We start from the raw sequence: 17,784 nt of genomic DNA, 5'->3' as shown, positions 1-17,784 counted from the left end.
GCAGTTAGCAAGAATTGTGTACTTTGTGTGTTCTTTCCTTCCTGTTTCCATATTATTCATTAGACAATGCAGTAGTGTTAGATATAAATCATATTTGGCTGAGTAACTGTTCATAGGCATCAACCATTTGGTAACTACATATAAAATATTTTCTATCCTACAAACTGACAACACTGTTATTTAGATCCAGCCTGGCAAGTTTCTTGCACATCCATATTTGCATTTTAGACTCTCCCGCCACTCAAGGAGTGGCAAGTCCACCCAATTTTTCCATAGCCTTGACTGTCAAGATACGCTAAACTATTCTCTTTTTTATAGTATTCTTCTCTAAACTTTTTGCATCAGATACTGTGAAATTGCATACGAATAATAAAATGCTTATGGTGGCTTGTTATCATTCTCCTTAGACAAGACTTAAAGGGGGAGCTCAGGTCCAATAAGAAAGTAAAGGCAGACCTTCAGACTGATGGAAAATGTTGGGATCATAGAATCATAGAATGGTTTGGGTTCGAAGGGCCCTTAAAGCTCATCTAGTTCTAATCCCCTGCCACATGCAGGGACACCTTCCACTAGAGCAGGTTGCTCCAAGCCTCGTCCAACCTGGCCTTCAACGCTACCAGGGCTTCTCTGGGCACCCTGTGCCAGCGCCTCCCCACCTTCACATGGAAGAATTTCTTCCTAATATTTCATCTCAATCTCCTCACTGCCAGTTTAAAGCGATTCCCCCTTGTCCTGTCCCTACAGGCCCTTGTCAGAAGCCCCTCTCCAGATTTCTTGTCACCCTTCTAGGCACTGGAAGCAGCTGTATGGTCTCCCTGGAGCCTTCTCTTCTCCAGGCTGAACAAGCCCAGCTCTCTGGCACAGATCAAGTGGTTTGTCATCCAAATGCTTAGCAGGCACAGTCTGTATTTTGTTTATTCCTTGGTTAGAATACTGTAGGCTCTGAGGACATGATGATAGTTTTCTATTTGCACATGGGCTCTGGGGATGCAAGAAGTTGTGTTTTGTCCTAGCCATGATTGTAGTCCCCACAGGCACATCCTCTAGCATAGGAAGGTGGGGGTCTCTGTTTCCCACCCACACACCAACTGGCAGAGCTGGCAAGCTGAAGAAGAATCACTGTTGCAATTTTGCCTTTGCAATTTTGTCCTGATCTTGATATTTTTCCTTAATCCCCTCCACAGAAGTTGAATGATTATCAGTATATTTCCACTGTTTTAAAAAAAAAAAAAAGAAACAAACAAAAATCTTCATGCTTAAGGAGAAAAGATTAAAGGCATGGGTCAGTGACACTAGGTAATGGTCCATGGTGAAACACACAAAAATAGAAAAGTACTGTTTGGCATGGATTGTGAGAACATAACCTTGAAAATAGGGGAGTTAACACCGCTTTTAGCAAAAAGGAGTCTCATACCAGTTGCAAGACACATGAGATAATTGTCCGTGGTGGCTTCTTCCCAAAAATCCCCTAGAAGTCCCAATCCCCAGAGACCCTTTTTGTATAGCAGGCTATTCCTTTCAATGTAGGCTGGCCTCTGCGTCGAAATGAGTGTGCCTTTTTGCTAACATAAAAGCCCAAGCCTCATGCAATGCGGGGAGGCAGACCCTCATACCACCCACGTAAACGTTGCCTCTGCTGGGGGGACGCCTGCTAAAGTTGAGCCTGCCACCTCGCATTGCGATGATGTCTCTCAGAGCTGGTTTCCTGATCGTCATCACATAGTCTTTGGGGTTGGTAAGATAAACACTCACCAGAAATATCTGTCACTGTTTCTTTTACCCTTTGCTGGTTCTTGCTCCCTATCTTTTCCTATAGTAATAAACTAGTTGGTTTTGTATCCGTTGTGTCTTGCCTCGCTCTCAACCTGGAATCCTCAAACTCTGAAACAAGGCATGACCTAAAGCTATTCAGAAAACAAATTAAAAATATGTTTTAAAAAAGAAAAAGAAGAGTGAAAAAAAACCGATTTCAGTGTTTATGATATTGATCACAATAATTTGGGAGAGCCATCATGTTAAATGGTTGCATTTCCTGATACTAGAAAAGTGCAATGCTTTGTGGAAGGGAAGAGGTGTACTGCCCCAGGGCAGTGGTCACAATGTTTCGTTTGTTGTGGTTTTTAACCCAGCACTGTGTTTATGACGCATAAAGTCATCTCTTCCGTGAACTTGTAGTTTCAGAATCAAATGCATCTCACGTGTTGAATCTCTAACATGGAACTTGGTGCGCTCTGCATCAGAAATAAAAGTCATCTGCAGAAACATTAAAAATCCCCTTTTCAGTGAGCTGTATCTAAAAATGTGAATTAACTTTAGTCAAAGCTTTTGCATTTATGACTAGCACCAGTTTGAGCAGTCATTTTAATCTGCTGTTCTTCTCATGCAGAGTGATTGTGGTGAAGTGATTTAGAAGGGAATTGCTAGAAGGAATTCAACTTTGCTAGCATAGACAGATGGACAAGGGTTTAACATTAATAATTGGAGGTGCATGCAGATTTATGTGGAAGGGGGGAGAAATGCTTCCTTTTTATTAGAAATGAAGTCAGCAAAAACCAAGCACAGGAGTTTATATGTAATAGTCTAGATAAAAAAAATCAGCACTGAATTGTGCAACAGAATAGCTCCAACAGGAGCTTAAAATTAAGTCAGTCCCCTGGTTAGATATGTGATTGTTGCTTGTGCAATTAGTCTTGCAGTAGTACTAAGATGAGCTGAGAAGGATTTACTGACTGAGGCCAAGTCTTATCAGAGAAGCCTTTTCGGGTGTAGATTAATGTGGAAATGACTTTTGCACGCCTCAGTAAGCTAGTGCATTAGGAGTAAAGACTGCTAAAATGCATTACAAAGGCCCTTTTGCCCTGTTCTCCAGAGAACAGTTTGCCCTTTCTGTGGCAGATGTTGCAGATTGCCCCTTCTGATTGCACTGGGAGTTAACAAATTGAGGATTTAACAAAAATCTACCGTTAAAAAAACCCCCACATTTTAAATTTTATTAGATGAATGACAATGGAGCCTTGCAAACATTCAGTAAACACTGACTGATAATGTGGTCTGAAAAAGTACTACCTGGGAGAGGAATGCAAGAAAGTTATACAGAAAAGAGTTTCATCTAAATGGGAGACTCATGCTTTTAACAGCCAGAAAGTTATCCTGGATGATGACTGATAAAACAAGGACAGGCTAACAAATGGGAAAAAGAAAGAGACACATCATTAAGAAGGGATGGCTGGACACAGTCCAGTGCTATGATAAACAGTAGAGCCTAATACATTTGGGGCTTTTTTTGGTATAATATTTCAGAAAGCACAGGTTGTGTAGTATTCCTATCTGATTTTTGGAAAACTGACAAGATTGTGAACAAGTTTTTGAAATCTTAAAGCAAATAAGTTTAAAAATTCTGAAGTAAATTACTTCAAGAGAAAAGAAAGGTAATTTCTGTACCTTTGCATTGAATAACCCTCACACTCACCATGGTGCTTTTGAGAAATACCTACTTAATGTGTCAGGTTCAGAAAAGAGGTTTGAATTGCAGGTTCTTCTGAGTTGGGTAGCATAGCCTAAGCTATTGCCTGTTTCTGGGTAATGGTTTCTGGCATGCTGCTTGCTTGTTCACTTTGAAATACTGACGTGTACATTAAACAACTGCTCAGTCCATGTATGTCATAGGAAGTTTAAATTTGTACATCAATGTACTTCTATGACTGTAGCTGTTACACTTTCAGCCACATACTTGTATAGGTTTAAGTGAAGAGTGAATGAGCTCATGGAAGAGAAATCTGAGAAGAAATCCTTGACACATTGATATCCAGATTAGGAGGACTCTGAAATGAAAGTGGTTGCTGGAGCCGGGGGAAAATGTATCATGTATCTTTGCCTTGTTCCTATACTGCATCCATGTACAGGCTAGGGTCCATACATATGGCACTCCTCACCATCTGTCCCTAGTCATCTCTGTGTGGACCCTGGTAGAGGACCAGTAGTGGACTTCACAGACTTCTGGTGTGATCCCTCTGGGCATGTTATGTCCATGCATTGGAAAATGCAGAATTGAAACTTTGGTTATGATATTCCCAGCCAGAAGACAGATGAATGTGGAAGAAGGTGCTGCTACTTTGTTGTGATACACGGAGCTGCTGTGAACATCAGAGCTGTGACTAAGGGAAGAGAGCGTGGAGGTCCCTGTATAAGGTGTGATGCAGGTATAACTAACTGAGATAGTGCAGCTTATCTGGACAGTAGTCTACAGGAGGATTCTGTTGAGTTTGAAATATGAAGGTGGGATAAAGGATGATGGAATCAGCAAAGATATTTGAGGAAGGGGAAAAGAAGACTTTCATATTCTGAAATATTCACAGGGTGATGCATAGGACAGTCCCATGTATGCATGTATTGGGACATAACATTATCAGGAAAAGATTTGGCCATTCTACCACTGCAGCCTGTTTTATCTCCAGTTCTGATGAAACCATCTGGGGACAAAAAAAAGAAAAAAAGTCATGTCAAGTCTGATTTTCACTTGCAGAAGGAAAAATGAAAAAACATGGGAATTACAAGGTCATTAATTATATATTAAAAATCCTTGCCTGACAACTTCATATTTCAGAATCACTAGAAGTGAGCTGCCATGCAGTTGTCTGCTCCGCCAAGGGAAAGAACTGTTTTGAGTCATATTTCAACGACCTTACCTCATTTCTGTCCTCACGCTAAAAATCTTGCTGCAGTAGATCACTAAGAGTACTGAAATGGCTTGCAAGTTGAAGAACAAGGAGAGTTTTTCAGGAAAGTGAAGAATATGTGCAGATAATACCTCAATGCAAGATCAGAATAAGTAACGTATGAATCAACTCCTATTCATACTTCCACATGAAAGAAGGTAGATAAACTGGCTTGCTGACTTTCATATAGGAGAAAAGAAATTCTGCTGCACAGCACTATAACAGCAAAATACAGTTAATAAACATAACAAAAAGTCCCAGATGTTACCGTGGATATCCATTGTAATATTTTATTTGATATCATTATCATGATGAGTCCTACAGGGATGCCAGAGAGCAACTCATCAGGGACAGTAGCAATAGGACAAGGGTAATAGGTTTAAACTTAAACAGGGAAAGTTCAGGTTAGATATAAGGAAGAAGTTCTTTATTGTGAGGGTGGTGAGGCACTGGAACAGATCGCCCAAAGAAGTGGTGAATGCTCCATCTCTGGCAGTGTTGAAGGCCAGGTTGGACAGAGCCTTGGGTCATATGGTCTAATGTGCGGCATCCCTGCCCATGGCAGGGGGATTGGAACTAGATGATCTTAAGGCCCTTTCCAACCCAAATCACTCTATGGTCATTTAATACTATTGCCTTTTTCATACCCTGCTAACAGAGGGTGAGTATTGGAATGAGACTGTCCTATTTTATCCAGAGCTGTCAGGACAGATCAGTAAAGACATTCAGAAAACAGAGCAGCATGAAAGATCTGCATGTGTTGTGTTCTCCAGAACACATCCAGCCTCTTGATCATCTCCCCTGGAATATGTTACCTTTTCCCATAGACTGTACAGAAAATACATGATCTAGGAAGCTAGTATCTACAGCAGTCAGATAGAGCTATGTGAATCATTGTCTCCTCTCTCTGTGCAGTTATTTAGAAGAGAGGTCAGAAGGAACCTGTAAAAATCGGTCTCATCGAATATTCATAGACCACAGAGATAAGGGTCATTCATCTAAACCTGCAGTTTCGAAAGCATTTTAAAGCTCAAGGCAACACTGTCAACAGAAGAAACTGCGCAAGGAGCTCCTTTTCACAATGACAAAACTACTTGGTTCAGGCATTTCTGTCAGATGAAGGGAAAAGCCAAGGAGAAAAAAACTACGTGTCTGAAGTTGTAGTTTCATTCCCCAGCAGGGTTCATGACTCATTCACACTTGCTAAATCACATCCTGTACCTCTGTTCCCTGACTTACTCCTGTAATTCTGGGTCCTGGGTGGAAACTGCAGAAGCGTAATAAATTCCTGGTGCAAAGTTGGAAAATGTTCTTCTTCCCAGAAACAGAGACTCTGACCTTACCTCTTCCACTGCAGAATATGGAATTCACCTTAGATTTCTGATATGTAATCCATTTAATCCACTCATTTGTCTGTAAATTTGGTTCATGTATTTCTTCCATGTTTAAAAGCAAATTAAAGGTATCCAGCTAGCTAAATTTGGTTACTGAACAGCAGTAACCTTTTTGTTCTGATCAATGGGAATAGGAAAAATAATTAGCAAGGCAAAGGAATCATTCTCTGCTTAGCAAAACTGTTATCAGAGGCAAGAAAAAACACTGGTTTTCAAGTACTTATGGTTTTTATTTTTTATTAAAATATTTTATACCAAAGTAAATATAAATAAAATATTCTTTTTTTTTTTTTTAATAAAGAAAACCAGTATAACCATGTGACTTTAGTTCTCACTCTAACACATGATCTAGTGGATAGGTCATTTAAACTCAAACACAAGTTCAGGTTCGATATAAGGAAGAAGTTCTTTACTGTGAAGGTGGGGAGGCACTGAAACAGGTTGCCCAAAGAAGTGGTAAATGCCCCATCCCTGTGTTCAAGGCCAGGTTGGACAGAGCCCTGGGTGACGTGGCCTAGTGAGAGATATCTCTGCCCATGGCAGGGGATTGGAACTGGATAATCTTAAGGTCTTTTCCAACCCAAACTTTTCTATGATTCTGTGGTTGGAAGACAAATTGATTTGAAGTAGATTTGTCATTTACACTTTTAAGAACCAATAGCCATGGGCCTTTAGCCTTTTTATGGTTTTGATAAAACATGATAAAACCATGATATAAACTGTGATAAAACAGTGACAGCTCACTGAGTGAAATGTGTATCTTCTGGGCCACTCAGAAATTATTTAGCTTAATTTCCATGGTTCTTTACATTTATTTTTTTTTTAAATTCTTTAAGACTTGTAGAGCAGTTGCTGGTTGGCTGAGGAGTGCATAATGGTAGTAGGCTATTCTTGCTTTTCAGCTGTTTTAAAGAGCTGATAAAGGCTTCTGGAAGTAAGGAGGAAAAGCTATCTTCTTCCGTTAGGATGGCTATGACAATAAAACTACGAAGGGATCACAAACCTTTTTAAGGAACACAAACTGTCTGTGGGGGGAGAACCAAGAGAAAAAAATAATGTTAATACTGGGAAACACAAAGGTGAATAGAACTGCTTATAAGGGAAGAGATTTGCACATTTTTGCCCATATGCTTAGATTTGAGAATGCCTGTAGACTCAAGGAGTTCAGTAAGATTATTCAGAGGTTTAAGATATCTCATTAAATTGCAGTTTTGATATCATTTTTGTGCTGTTAGTGGAATGTACTTACATATAATTTATGGCATTATGAATAAAGCTTAATGGGAGACAATTTATAAAGAGGAGTTAATGGACTTCTTTCCCACAGAATTAGAAATCCTACTCTGTATCCGTTAACACCCCCTCAAAACTGAATACCCCCTCATTACCATTAGATTATAACTGTTCATAATGCACCTGTCTAACTAATATTTTCCAGCTTAATTCTAAAGAGAGAGTCCTCCTCCTTCAAATTTATCATCAGTTGGTTAATCATTAGTAGCTTGTACTAGAATCCTAATTTCATAGAGAATGACTCCATCTATCTCAAGTAGGCTAAATCCCTTTATGCTTGAGCTTGTTTGCATGGTATGTCTCTCAGACAGTTCTCAAAGGGAAGACTGACACAGTAAACTGAGCCGGTTTGCTCACGAAACGTAATGAATTTCTCAAGCTTTCCTTACCTAGCTCAATCAGAATCTTTTAATCTTCAGTGTGGACACTACTACTTGCTGAAAAGAAGTATTATACAATATTAGTTACTGCAATTAATAAATCTGTATTTCATGCTGGGTGCAGCTGTGATCAAAAGACTCATTTCAGTTGCAAGGGAAAATCCTTTATGCTGTATTCGTAACTAGTTCATGTCCAAAATTAGTTGAATTCCATCAGTGAGAATTTTTTCTGAATCAAATACAGATCCACATATACACAACTTTAACTATAGCAGCTTATAGTTTGACTTTGCATGGATTTTGTGTGCTTGTTGATGCAAAATTGCATCTAGGCTACAAGTGGGGAAAGATCCATGGAAAACAGTTTCTGTTCATATCAAAATGGTAGTACCATAAACATCAAACCATTTGTTTCTGATGCTCATATTCATTTTGGGCATTAAACCTTATCTTTCATTGTTTAAGGTTGTCTTCATTTTTTCTTCTGTTCTTGTACCCTGCTTAAGTGATAATTCACCATCCGTAAAACAAGCGCTGAGGTGTGGGACCCAGGGCAAATGTTGTATAAAATTGCCATCAAAACCATTTCCTAAGGCATATCACTAGTGATTTAGGGGTCATTTGTTTGCTAGATTTCGAGAATAAATGGTTGCTTCTTCATTAAACTCTTCAGTTCCTACACACGGATTTCCAAAATGCCAGAACCACACCTGTCATAAAACACCCATGTATATGATGCAGCATTTCTGTCAAAAAATTTAACAACACTGGAAAATTCCCAGTGAGCAACTCCACAATAAAGCTGGTGCAAAAATACTGAGTGACTCTACTACACATATGTCAGGAAAAAAATATTTAAGCACAATAAGTATTCTGCCTATTGCTCTCTTTTCATATGTCTTATGATTATAACTGTTTCAAGAAAAGTAATTGCGTACACGATGCTGTAGAAATACTGCAACAGTATTTTAAGCAGTCCCTCTGTTCTCTATGTAACTTGGTTAATTTGGGTGCTTAGGGTTAAAGAGGTTCACTATTTAATCAGATGAATCAACATTCAAATAAATTCTAGTTTTTAGTCAATGTAATGAATGCATAGTTTAAATCTAAAATTAATTCAGTGTCTGGATGGGATGAATTTAAATTTAATTTAGTATTTGATCAGATTTTATTTTTCCATTGAATCATGTCCTGTGCATCATGTTGAGGAGATTTTAATGATTAATAAGGCAGACAACCTTATAAATCAAGCTGATTTAAAAATGAAAACTGATGAAAACATCAGTCACATTGAAAATCACACTAGACTTTTATTTTGTTTAAAAAAATATGTGATTGCACTGTTTTGATCATATTCTCCTTACAGGCATTTTACTTTGTTAGTTGTCAAGAAAAGCAGGTCATCTGCAGTTCTTAAACATTTCTAATACACATCCTGATTCTCCACAGTGTTGAGGTCCTCAGCATCTACCCAGGTACATGAAAACTGATGAAAACTACAGAAACAAGATTTTAATAGCATTATATTGTAGATTATATTGTAAATGAGAACAAAATTGCCAGTCATATGCTAGGTAAGCGTTTTTTCCCACTGTACTCTGTCTCTTCTTGTATTTCACTGCCATTAAAAATAAACTCATATTTTAGTGGAGCAGAATCAAGCTTATTATAATTTTAATTGCTGAAAATGACATGTAGCACTCACACTACTCATTTTTAGTCACTGAAGCCCATGCATACTGTGAATACGCAGTCCCTGGCCAGGCAAAGTTATAGAATCATATCACAGAATCATAGAATTTTAGGGTTGGAAGGGACCTTAAAGCTCATCCAGTTCCAAACCCCATGTACAGGGACACCTTCCACTAGAGCAGGTTGCTCCAAGCCCTGTCCAACCTGGCCTTGAGCACTGCCAGAGATGGGGCAGCCACAGCTTCTCTGGGCACCCTGTGCCAGGGCCTCGCCACCTCACAAGGTAGAATTTCTTCCTCATGTCTCATCTCAGTCTCCCTTCTGTCAGTTTAAAGCCATTCCCCATTGTCCTGTCTCTACAGGCCCTTGTCAAAAACCCCTCACCAGGTCTCCTGTCAGCCCCTTTAGTCACTGGAAGCTGCTCTAAGGTCTCCCTGGAGCCTTCTCTTCTCTAGGCTGGACAAACCCAGCTCTCAGCCTGTCTTCATGGGAGCATACTGCATCTGGTGAGCTACCCCAAAAATTTGTGTTATACAAAAATACTTGATCTCTACATTATTGGAGTTTGCACTGCAAAAATATTTTTCTAAAGTACTTGAAAATGTCATGCAACTGATGGTTAGTCAGTACATTTCTATTTCTACCATGCTTTTATCCCTATTTCCTTCTTGAAAACCACATATTCTCATGCAAGTAGCCAAAAAATATGGCAAACCAATGACCTTAAAGCTTATTAAGGAGTTATTGCAAGATACTAACTCAAATCTGTGATAGAAACATGGGAATATGGAGAAGGACATATTCCCTATTTAGTCTTCTACCTACAGAATGTGTCTACCTTTTCCAAATCTTATTTTATAACTCACTAATAAGGTCTAGACACTCTTTTACCAATTAGATAATAAGGTCTTCAGGACATTTTCCTAAACTCTTGGCCTCAAAGGCATCCTGTGGTGGTAAATTCCATAGCCTAAAGTCACGCTCTGTGAAGAATAATATTTCCTTTCATCCTGACTTGCCATTTTTCATTTCATTGAGTGACTCCTTGTGCCTTTGTTGAAAGAAGAGCTAGAGTTCCTCTCTTATCTCTTCACCAATTATGATTTTATATGCTTTTGTTATGAATGTTCTTACTCCTTACCTTCCTGAGACAAGTAATCCCAATACTTTCAGACAATCTTTCAAATAGGAATTTTCCAAGGCTGATAATTATTGTTATTGCCACACACTGATGCTTTTTCACAGCTCCTTTTTAGTCTTTTTTTTTTTTTTCTTTTAGATAGAATGAAGGGTACTGCACTGTGTCTCAGCTTAAAGCAAACTTGTATAGCAAGTTTTCTATAGACTTCTGGTGTGCTCACTTGGCCAAAACATTTTTCCTAAGCTAGAGGGGAATAGGTTAGGAAACAGCTGGATGCAGTTTTTCTACAGTTTATTTGAAGGCATGAGCTGAAGCAGTGAAGATGTATGAGGTGATTTCTTTAACGGACTTTATATAAAATACTTTAACTAGGAAAACACAGCCTTATCTGGATTTTGTATCATCAAAGGTACAATGGCTTATGACAAAAGTTAGTCAACACTGATTTATCCTGCCCTGGACCTGCTTCTTTCAAATTCCATTTTCCAGAAACATGTTACTTAACAAGTTGTGCTAGAAGAGATTTGCAAGGGTTGATGTCTCTGCTGGCAAAGGAACTGCTGAAAGAGGGAAATCAAGTGGGTGCTTACTTAAAGAAATTATTAGCTGGAATGTCAAATGCATGCAGTGTAAGTCCATTATCTGAACTATGCAGTTTGTACAGCTGCAGATAATTGTGCCTGCTCTACAAATCTTAATTTCCCAACTTCTGCTCACTTTGCAGTGGATACCTAGCAGAAGTATCCATACTGGACACTGTTTAGCCTTTGCTGGTCAATTGCTACTGTTTTTTTCTTGACTGTGACCTGTACATTATATAACTAGTGTATTTCTGCCAAAGATTCATTGTGCAACACTGCTGGCATTGGCCATGTAAGGCCCTGGGAGCATCCCCCTCAGTGACCTGGACCTGATGCCCCATGTCTGTCCTGGGAGCCCCTTCCAGCAGCCATTTGTCCATGCCTGGCCACAGGCCTCGGCCTCTGCCCAATCGCAGACTGGTGCTCAGGGGCTGGGGCTGCCCCTGGCCTACCCTGCTTGCCAGGTCCTGCCATTCCACCCCTAGGAACTCCCAGCCCATGCAGCGTCTGGGTGCTGCCACACAAGCATCATCAGCACCAGAAAATTGCCACCAAGTTTGAGCACTCTGATTTAATTACATGAAGAAGTTTTATTTGAAAACCAGAAGCGACTGCTGGGCTAACATTACGTTGTGTGCAAGAGCTCACAACCTCAGACAGCTGAAATTCTGACACTTTGAAAGACATCCTGGGAAATAAATGCTGATCTTGGGAAATGAGTGGGAGAACTGCGAGCTGTGGCTGGCATCAGAGAAGTAAATCTTTCTCAAGTGGGAACATCACAGGAAAATCCCAGTGTTCCCCTCTTGATGATGACTTGTGGTGGTTTTGACCCATAGGATGCATCCTGCAGGGTCTTAAAACAATGTGAATTACAGGGGCAGTGTTGTCTTTCGCTGTGGCCAGTTTTCCTGATACTTCAGAGATACTTGTGGTACAGGTGATTTCAGTCAAAGATTTCTAATACCAGCTGAACTGGATCACATCTTAGAGGTTTTTTTCTTGGTTGGATTGACAGGGTAGAATGGGGGAAAACCATATGACTTATATGAATCTTCTTTACAAGGTTTCTTCTGAATGAAAAAAAAAAAAGGGAAGTAATTTCATTCCTCTGTATCACCAGAGGAAGGCATAAGCAATTTAATTATAAAACAGGAATGGTTCAGGAAACCCGTAGCTTTGAGTGGTAGTTTGCTGATAGATTTTAAAATTTATTTTTAATTTCTGTTGCTGCTAATTCTATGGAAACAGAATCAATCCTTTAACAAGCTAGCTTCTCGCTGTGGTTTGTGCAGTGATGGGACCCCCCCTGCCTGATAGGAGGGGGAAGCAGGAGCAGCTCTCTGTACTTCAGGTCTGCAAGGCACTGACTATAACCTAGGCTGTCAATCAGAGAAATCCTGAGGGACTTTCAATTTGTGATGGCCTAGGACTTCAAAACTGCCCAGAAACTCCCACAGGGCCTGCAGTCAAGCCATTTCTCTCACTTCTGGCATGCTCAAGAGATGCATATTAACTTCACATAGCATGAACACCAAAACAGCTGTCCTTGGACCATGCATGCTGTTGCAACTCTCAGGATTTTTGCAGTAGCATTTTCACTTGAATAAATAATTCTTTGCCAGATCCTTTCAACTGAAATCTGGGAAGAATAGCCAACACACTGTAGAGAAAAAATACAGTTTTGTGTATCATGGAAGTGAATCACTGGCTGCATCACAGGAGGATTACCTCTAGAGGAAGGAAGAAATGCAAAAAGTAGCACCTTCTAGAGCCAGATTCTCACTTTTACTATAAGTTATATCACATCAGCTGAAGTCCAGGTGGCAATCACATGTTGGAAGCTCCAAGCAGTTTCTTATCTAAGCTTTACATCTAAACCATTTTCTTCATCTGGGATGACATTTGGTCTCCTTAACAAGAGCTTGCTCAATGTCAGGGCTATCAGGGCACTATTAGGCTTTAATGGTCCTGACCAGCCTCAGCTGGAGCTCCCACCACACCCCTGCTCATGTGCCATGTGGCTCCATTTAAGCTGTGCCTGGGAGCATTGTTTGTTTCCTGGATTGTGTTAAGAGTTGTTTTCCCTCTTATTTTCTGCTGTCTGAGTTGCTGCTTAATTTTCTGAATTGACTTTGGACCTCGCTTTGCTTTATGATTCTTCAATGTTTGGACCTGTTCTCACTCGTTCTGCTCAGGTACTGTGCTGTGTAAAGGAACTGCGTTACCCCTCACCTCGGGGCAGTGGTAGGTTCACCTTGGCTTCTGGTTCATGTTCCTTGTAGAGTAGCCCATCTTATTGTTCCACTATTCTTAGGATAAAGCAGATTTAATATTAAATTAAAAAAAACCCCCAACTTCTATGCCATGTTGTAATATAATCATGGCATGTGATAAAATAGGATTAAAAAAAGATTTTTTGACCTTTTGTGGTTTTGACAGTCTGATATTCTCAGACAATTTGTTATGAAGGAAACAGCATATGGGAGGAAAGAAATAAATGTGGTAAAATCTTCTATTGCAGCTAAATAAATCTACTGAAATGTTTATGATTTTTTGTGCATAGATTTTGGAGACAACAAAATCTTACTGAGTAGCCTTTAAAGTCTCCTTTCTAAGCAGGCTTGGAAATGTGCTGATTTGGGACCAGCTGTATCAGTTTGTAGACTATGTGACTACTTGGTATTTTTACAGTTTTCTAAAAATGTTCATAAAGAGCATCCATCAAATTACTCTTCAACATAAATCAAGAGTTCTTAAAGGTATTGGGTAAGACTGTAAAGCTTCCCATATAGAAGGGAGCCAGAAGTAGAAGAGGTTGTTTTTTGAAAGAGTAGGTTTTTTGTGAGAGTAATCAGAAGGAATGATGAGATATTTGTTTCCAGAGGTACCAGCTGGCAAAGTTCTCTGTGCAGCTGGCTAGTGTGAAATCACTTAAGTGGGATTTTAATGATAGGAAATCCCACTATTCAATGTCACAGTCTTGTCCTGTTGCCCTGAAGATCTTGAAGTCTAAACATGACCTTTATCAGTCATTTTGGAGTTATCTCATTCTTACATAAATCTTGGCCCATTGAGAAGGAAATTAGCTTTGCTTCCGAATGTCATAATATTTTTTCTGTAGGGTACTGCTTTACAAAAAATACTTTGTGCATTTCTCATGCTTTTGGAGTTGTCTGCAATCTGGAAACAAAGGATATACTTCTTTATTCTGATTTTAATCCTTTTACATACATTGTCTCCAGAAGTGGAGTCTGTTCTTACTGCCTTTTACTAATGTGGATAATCACAGAAGCTAGGCTCTTCTGGTGCATGTCTTCTGATAAATAAATGAAATGGAAGGCCTTAAGGCTGGGAGAGAAATTTAGTCCTTGAAAATGCCAAGCCTATAACTCTCATTCAATAGCATAACAAGCTGATCTTTCTTTGTAATAAAAACTTTCTTATAGAAGTTACAGTAGTTTGCCATGTAGTACTGTCTAATGGGCTCAGACACAGGAGGTGTGGATCCTATTCCTGTTTCCTTTCTGGCATGAGTAAGTCCAAATCTCTCCCAATTCTGTTCTTAGATTTTTAAAGAGTAAATAGTGATGCTAATCTCTACAGCATTGTTTTGAATCCAGTGTCAGGAGCATATGCTTGGCAAATTTTTTTTTATTCTTGGATCATCTGCAGTAAAAGTTGGTTGATCAAAACAAAAGTCTTGTAGTTATCAGTAAGGATGATAAGCCTCAGCTTGGGAGCTTCTGAAGAGAATGGAGCAGTAGTTTCTCTATTCATGGCTATTGGGCACAGCAATTCAAGGTTATTGAATTTCCAATCTAGCTTACTTGAGGAATATCTCTTTATAGGCAGTTAATTCCGAAATATATGCCTATATGATTATTTGATTCATTGGATTTGCCTATTGAAATGTGTCCATCTCCTTAAGTAGCTGGACTAGGCTGTCATGTTCATGAAACTCTAGAGTTCTCCAGCCCTTTCCTGAGAGGAATTTTGCCCAGGTCAATGATCTCTCTATTCATATGTTTTCCATACAAGTATTTTGGCCTAATGAAAGAAGAAACATTTCCCCAGTGTGAACCAGATGAGGAATTATTTGGAATGTATGGGAAGACTTTCCTTTACAGAAAGAGCACTGGAGGGTTTGGGTTGAGAATAGAGTTGCCAAGCATATGGTGTTTGTTTCCGTAGTTAGTGCTTTGCAAGTAGATAATCTCAGGAAAAGCAAATATCCAAGTATGTGGAACCATCCAGAAATATGAAATCTTTAATGAGAAGAAAAGTCCTCAGTCTTCAGCCTATTTCTGGGAAGGATTTTTGTTCAAGAGCAGTTGCCCTTGTGATTCATTTGGGCTAATAATGGCTGGGATTCCTTCCACAAGGTGGAGATGTGTAGCATGGTATGTTAATTCAGCATTTGTTCCTGTGCTTTAATACAGTACTTATTGCATTTAAATCCAAATATATTGAACTACTTCTAGTTTTAATTTTTGCTGTCATAGAAATGTTGAGGCTTTTGCAAACATTAGAACTTTTATTTTTTTCCTCTCCCCCCGAAACTTGTGAAGATGTTTTAGTATACCCATATTGTGTAACTCTTCATTGGTAATTACTGATAACAGTGACACAAGGCTCACCTGAAATTAGGGCAATCCCTGTTACATTTCAAAGCAGTGTGCTAGAGTTTCTTGATTCTTTAGCCTAGTGAAAGACACGTATTTCTTCATGACAAATTGACTAGTTGCCTTAGCAAAATTTCATTGTGAGTCATGAAAGATTGCCAAACGCACAACTAATATGAATAATTTACTTTAATAGAAAGTGTTAGACAATCCTAATATTAGCCATTTTATTAGTCCTGTCTACACTGAATTCAGCAATACATCTGCATCTTCAGTTAAAAATTTTACATATTAATGTTATGTCTGTACTTTTCATCATAGAATTGTAGTACATTTTCCTGAGAAATTTCTCATTGATCTGTACCTATGTGTGCACACACACATTCATATTGGTCTTGGAAATATGCATGTAATTTTTTTAACTGAAGCAATTGTGAATGTGTCCACATCAAATTCCTGTGGTTGTCAACAAATATAGTAATGTATTTGAAGTATTCATCAGTAATGCTTCTAGCTATAAACTATTAAATAGAAAGGTAATAAATGTTGTATGAGAGAACATGTCATTAAATGTCTGACTAGAATCTGCAATCTGCTTTTGCATGAATCTAAGTGCAGAAGATCTGATTAGAAGCTCTTGAACATAGAAAAAAAGAGAAGGCCCATTAAAGTCAAAAAATTCTATTCTGACTTTGGCAAACATCATAAAACAATGATTACAAGACAAGTGACAGCTCTATAAATAAAAAATAATAAAAAGTAGTCTGTAAAAAGTGATTATGGAATACTTGATCATGAAACTAGGGTTTTCTTCATTATAAAGTACAAGTCTGAATACCAGAGGAGGAAAGGCTGCACTGGTATCATCACCAGGATAAAGAGGTTTAAAAATAAAAAGAAGCAAACAGGGTGAATTTTCAGTAGCGGAAAAAGGGATTGATGGACAACATAACAAAATAATTTACCTGTGTGGGTCTTGTTCTTATTGGCTGTAAACTCCACATTGCTGTTTGGAAATCTAGCTAGTCTGCACTGAAGTTAATCTTTATATGGTTTCACGCTTGAACCATCTCAGTTTTCTCACTAAGGCTCAGACGCAGGATGGTGGTTATTCCATTGTGATATGAAACCTTTTCCCTTATCTGTCTGCTGTGCGCTACCCAGCGTAGAAAGTGGCATGTCTTAGTCTTGCTGGTTGAGTTAGCCTAACAGTGTGTGGTTGTAATTTAGGTGGACCTTAGATCTTATATGTTTGCCTTAAAAGCTACCTGAGTTAAGCATAAAACGCTTAACACAGACATGATTTGTGCTGCTACAGAATGGACGTACTGTGACTTCCCCATCCTGCAGTCTTTGCAGTATAGAGACTGGGATGGCAATGATCACAACTGAAACAGTCTGAGCAGCTTTTTTATGAAGATGGAACGGTTGCACTAAAAATGGTCCTGCAGAAGTGAGGTGTGGGTAATCCATGGTCATATTTGTTATGAAAAAGTTGCCAAGAAAAAATCTTTTCACAAATAAGATAGTTGTCTTACTTTTTGGAAGCATGGTTTGGAGTTTTTACTCCAATTAATAGACCTATAACTTAACCTGAGTCCTGCAATGAGGCTGGGTTTTCTTACACATGCTGAAGAATGGACCAGGTAATACATGCAATCTATATGTAATATATGCAATATATAAGCAATACTCCTAACTATATATTATAGTATAAACTTTATAGTGCAGTAAGGTGTGTTTTTAACTATATCAATACTATATTTTATCTGTACCAGCAAAGTAGAGCATGTAATTTTTCATTTTATATTTAAATAAGTTCAACAGAAGACTCTAATTAGGCAAGTATCACCACCAAATATCATAGAATTGCTTGTATGGTTCTTCTAGATTTAAATTGTTCCTTTTCTTTCATACCACATTTTGTGAGTTTTTTGTTTGCTCTATTTCATCCTTAGTAATC

The sequence above is a fragment of the Psittacula echo genome, assembly GCF_963264785.1.
Source record: "Psittacula echo genome assembly, chromosome: 4".
NCBI classification, from domain to species: Eukaryota; Metazoa; Chordata; class Aves; order Psittaciformes; family Psittacidae; genus Psittacula; species Psittacula echo.
The sequence above is the reverse complement of the archived record's forward strand: the minus strand, read 5'-3'. Positions refer to the sequence as shown.